Raw genomic sequence first — 6000 nt, 5'->3', positions numbered from 1 at the left:
TTCATCTTTCACCACAGTTTTTATACCATCTAAAAGCTCCTTCCTTCTGGCCATCCAGGTCAGGTACTGAGCCCCTCCTCTTGTCAGCTGTCATTCTTCTCAATGCAGAAAATCCCCTTGCCATCAGTCAGGGATTCAGTAACCCTTACCTCTCAAACTCATGCTTGAATCCAGGACTGGATGCATCTATCTCCAAATTGTTGTTTAATCATCTGTATTCAGGAAAGAAATAAAACAAAAGAGCTGATCAGCATCAGCTTAACAAAGCCCACATGTGGTTTAGTGGCCATGTACATTAGTTTGTCATTTCTCCCTGGGAGGAAAGAAGTACATCAGACCACTTCCCCACTACTTTTCCAGGAAGAGACTTGGATAGTTTTAGAATTATCTGTAGAGGAGGGTGTTCACTCCCTTTTTTGGTGTGTTCTTGCTTTTTTTTGGTGAGGTAATCGGGGTTAAGTGACTTGCCCAGGGTCATACAGCTAGTAAGCATCAAGTGTCTGAGGTCAGATTTGTACTCACATCCTCCTGACCCCAAAGCCAGTGCTCAATCGACTGTACCTAGCTGCTCCTGATTCACTCCCTTTTAAAACTCTGCTGTGTCTTTTTCTGGGATTTGGCCAACAAGTACATTGTTTTACCTTTCTGCGGCATCTAAGCCCTTCCGTGCTAAGCTGTTTTCTTGGCAATGGCGGAGTAAAGACTTTGCACCTCATAGGATGTCCTCCAATCCAGTCCTTGCTATACTGCCTTCCCTAAATCAAAATTCAATATGAAGAACACTTTTAAAATGATAAATACCCAAACAATACTGGTCTTAACATGTACAGAACTGTTAACTAGATCATAGAACATCAGGAACGAATTAGACAAGCATTGCAGCGCCAGCCCAATGCCACTTCCCCAACACCTGGTACTTAATAAATGGTCATTGACCTGACTTTTATAACAGTGTTGTGAGGAAGACAAAACGTTATTTCCATTTTAGAGATGAGAAGACTAAGGCTCAGTAAGGTTAGGCTTCTTGTCTATCTTCACAGAGAAAAATGCTGAGGCATGCAACTTATGGTCAAAAAAAATACTATTGTCAATCAGCAAACTCTGTGATCAGGTGAAATTTGGGATCTAAGTAGGTTAGTGGGAGCTGCCAAAGGAGAGCAGAGGAGAATGAATTGGCCTCAGCAGTCTTCCTTGACCTTGAAGTTTTCCACATATGTATATTTCCAAATAAATATTTGTCAGTGTTTTGGGGGTGTTTGTTTATTTCTTTATTGTATTTTTTAAGTGAAAAGAACATTGACAAGAAGATGATGGAGATGGGAAACAGAAATTACCAACATATGACTCAATAGCCATTAAATAGAAAGACTTAGGCCTACTGAATAAATGTTTTATCAATGAAGTCTTGGTCATATGTAAAGTTCTAAGTTTTCAACCTCAACCTCATCAATAAACCAGAACAAAAACTAATTAAGAATTTTGTTACTGTTTTCAAATCAATTCACTCAATAGTGTATTTTCTTAGGTATCATACCTTTTTTATAGGAATTATCTTGAATCATTTAACAATAATAATAGCTAGTGTTTTATGGTTTGTAAAATACTTCGTATATGTTATCTCATCCTTACAACAACTCTTTGAGGTAGGTGCTATTATTATCCCCATTTTATAAATGAGGAAACTTGGGCTGAAAGAAATGATTTGACCAGGATCATGTCTGAGGAAGGATTTGAACTCAGGTCTTCCTGACTCCAAGTCCAGTACTAACTAATGTATCATGTAACCCTTCACCTTTGACTAGAAGGACTCCCATTTTTATTATGAATTTTTTGACAAATGAACTATTTCATTCTGCTGACATTATGCTTTATTTATTTTTATTTTTTTTCTCTTTCCCACCTTGGTGAACCAGGATGGAGGTGAGTGAGTATGCTATTTAATGAAAAATCCCATTATAAATTTGCAAACATTTAGGACTAGGAAATAATGAAACATGTCAGTGATGGTTTCTTTATGAATATTAATGGTGCAGAGCTAGTGGGAGTTTCTAAAGCATTGAAAAGTTCCATTGGAAAGTATAAACACTTTTAATAAATAATAAATAATTACATTTCCTGATCTTGTGCCCTTGGAGGCAATTTGATATCCTGGAAAGGATGCTGAACTTAAAGTCAAAAGGCTCAGGTTCAAGTCTGGACTTTGCCATTTCTAGTCACATGACTAAGTCCTTAACCCCTCCGAGCCTTGGTTTATCTGTAAGGTGAGAATCATGATACTACCACTATCTAACTCAAGAAAATGATTGCTTTAGTCTAAAGCAGTAAGTAATTGTGAGCTATGATGAATCTTATTATTGTTATCAGGCCTGGCCCCATCATTTAACATACATCTTTTAAGTACTGAAAACATGGATGATTGAATGAAAAAATAAGCATATGCAGAATACTGAGTTAAGTATTGAAGACAAAATATAAAACTGAGATATTCCTCGCCCTCATATAGCTTACATTTTAAAAGAAGTAGACACTTCAGTGATGTGGTGGTCTGTTGTCTTATGCTGGAAAGTCTTTGGGATGGTGAGTGGAGCTACAGGAGAGTTGATTGACGCACTTTCCTGGAGCAATGACAATATGGATTTTATTTAGTTTCCTGGGAAATAGCAGAGGAAGGGTTTGTCTAGTAGTGAGGACTGTAAGAAGGCTGAGGTAGGTAGGCATGACTGGAGAAGACACATTGGGTCATTTAAGCATGCTTACACATTGACTAATTAGTACAGTCTAGGGCCCCCAGGATGGAAGTTCAAGTCTGTCAGAGCATGAACTCTGGAGGCTAAGTACTTTAGATGTGAGCTACTCTTCCTGGGTACAAAGCATTGTGCTGGAGGAAACACCAAATTCAGATAAATTCTGAATTCTCATGAAGCTTAAAGTTCATTCTCGTGAAGCTTAAAGTAGTCACAGTAGGCTACATTATTTGGAGGATACCAATTTGTAAATCTGATTTTAAAAAGACAGACTTCTCCCCACCTATAGCCAAATTCACATGAGCAGTGATTTGGATTAAGGTATAGTCTCTAGTAGAGCCCAGTTAAAATGCAAATATGTTACTTGAGGGATAGTAAAACATTAAGCCACATTAACATAGCCTGAATTAGTTGATTAGTTGATCTGATTAAGCAGCTGCTACAGATCACAGATCAAGGCCCTGTGGGGATTGGGTTATAGGTTGGGTAAGTTTTGATGGAGGAAAGAGAAGGCCCTGGAGCATGGGACATAATTGCTTGAGAAGGGTAGGCTCTGGTCAAACACCATATTGTGGGGCCCTGGTCCAACATAAGGCTACCAGGCGCCTTTGTGGGGGGCCTAGAAGAAGGGAGACAGAACTAGAAATAGAAGTAGGCAGACTTTGTCTGCTTATCAATTTTGCCTTAGGCCAACTCTAATGAGTAGATATACTTAATTCTTTAGTTAGTCAGTGGACATAGTAGATAATTTCATTTGGCTTGCTAGGAAAAGGGATCATATGGCATTGAAAAAAAAATTGATACACCAAACATATGTTGCATGAGTTTAAAGATTATCTGATTACAAAATACTTACCACCCAGAGGCCATGAAGAATGACGGGTAAGGTAACTTATATTAGTCTTACCTAGTTGGCATTTGGTACCTATTTAGTTCAAATGCCACGTGAGAAAACATGTACTCAAATCAATTACCAAAAAAACATAGAGACATTTATTTGGTAAATTCTCATTATTGAATTTCCTCTCTCAATTCATGTATTGATTGATTAACAGATACATTCTGAGATCACATTTCTCTTCCCAATGGAAAGGAGAAAGTATGACTCCTTCAGATTTTCCAAAGCTGCAACTTCCTTGATTTTTACTTCTAAAGTTTGGGCAGCTAAGCAGTGTAGTGGATAAAGTGTCAGGCCTTGAGTCAGGAAGACCTGAGTTCAAATGTAGCCTCAGACACTTAGTAGCTATGTGACCCTGGGCAGGTCATTTAACCCTGTTTGCCTCAGTTTCCTCATTGGTAAAATGAGTTGGAGAAGGAAATGGCAAACCACTCCAGTATCTTTGCCAAGAAAACCCCAAATGGGGTCATGGAGCGTTGGACAGGACTGAAAAACAACTGAACTACTGAACTACTACTTCAAGATTCTGGTGATATTCAAACAGATGAGGGTACAAATGTATAAGTGAGCCCCGTGTAAATAATAGAAACTCCTTTAACCCTTATAATGACATATACTGTAACTAATTCCTGATGTTCTAAACGTTAGTTCAGAATACAGATTGGATCTCTCGGAGGAGAAAATGGGCAACTTTCATTTCTCTTAGAAAAAACATTATTTTCCCCTTTGACTTCACTATAAATTAACTTGCTATTGCAGCTCTTGCAGTACTGAATATTTGTATTTCTATAATTTTTATAGCCCAATCTTTTCACTGTAGGAAAAAAAAATTTAATGGATGAACTATAGATTACTCTAATGCCATTTCATATATTTCATTTATAATAAATCCCCAAAATTGCATTTTTGCACTTGTATCACTTCAGGATTTAAGAAGAATATATTGTTTTGTAATCATTCCTAAGTGTATCACTAGTACTTTTGTAGTTAATCTGACCTTTCTTTGTTTAATCTTGAATTACCACAGTGCAAAAGGAACTTAGTACTTTACCTTTAGTGAATTTGATACATATACATTTAGCAGATCCTCTGACAAAAATGGTCTCCATTTCAAACAATCAAATGACGCTGTGTGGTGAGAATGGAAGTTCTTTGGCAGAATCAAAAAGATATCTGAATAAGGCAAATAATTATATCAATTTTGGTAACATATTACTGTGCGTAATTGTCTATGAAACTGGAGCCATTAATGGGGACCTGATACTGTGAGCCAGATGAACATTTCACTGTATATGCTGAACCATGCCAAACAATATTGAAGTTGAGATTAGAAACATCTCTAAAGAATCTAAACTTGGCCAGGAATAGTCTCCGATTCTCTCTGACAATAATCAGTCTTGACCCTGATTAGAATCTTTTCTGCCTGATAATTTCATAGATATGGATATCATCTGGGCTGGTTGGCTCTTCTGTAGACTCCAAATATTTGGGCCACTTTTCTATCTTTCATCTCTAGCTATAAGAGTGATTCATTTCCCTGTGAATAAGGTAAGCGTGTTTCATCCTCCGCCTTGTCATGGCAGCTAAGATCAATTTGGATACACTTTCTGTTAGCTTCTGGTTTGCTTCGTCAAATTTAGAACCCACTTGAGCATTGTGGTTTCCAAATTTAGTCCAACCCTTTGAGCTTTTGAGTTCTATTTGGCTCTGGCTAAACATGAACTACTTTCTTTTTCTTTCCTTTTTCTTTTCTTTCTTTTTTTTTTTTTTCAATTCTCTTGGCAATTTCAGAATTTTGACATGAAGTTTTTTTCCAACCAAGGACTTTGCTTGTGTGCATAGAACAAACTTTTACTTATTTTGTGAAGAATGTATTAGATTTTCTTTAAAATCTTGATGCTACTGAGACTAGGGATGGGGGTGGGTGTGGGTGGGAAAGAAATAATAAAATTCTAAACTTAAAAAAATAGCTCAGTTGTATTTTTAAGCTGTCCTCAAGCATACTCAGGTCTCTGGGTTTAGGACACAATATTTGTGAAAGAAATACAAACACCAGTTGGTTTTACTTATTTTTAAATGTCACTCCTTTAAGCTATCTCATCAGCACATATACATTAGGTCACCACTTGCTTTACTGACATAGAGAGTGTTTAGAGACCTGTTTTTTTCAAGGACAAACTCTTTTCCTTTGTATAAGATAGAACTAAGGTAGCTATTCTTCAATGTCAGGGAAGTTTATTTTTTCTTCTCAATTTACATGCTTTCTAAATATAAATGGTTTTTCTCCATAGCCCCTTCATCAAGTGAGAATTAATAATAATAATAATAATAATAATGATAATAATTATGTAGTGTTGC

This window comes from Vombatus ursinus, unplaced genomic scaffold (genome assembly GCF_900497805.2).
Source record: "Vombatus ursinus unplaced genomic scaffold, bare-nosed wombat genome assembly UNPS02014909.1, whole genome shotgun sequence".
NCBI lineage: Eukaryota > Metazoa > Chordata > Mammalia > Diprotodontia > Vombatidae > Vombatus > Vombatus ursinus.
This window is presented reverse-complemented; position numbering follows the sequence as displayed.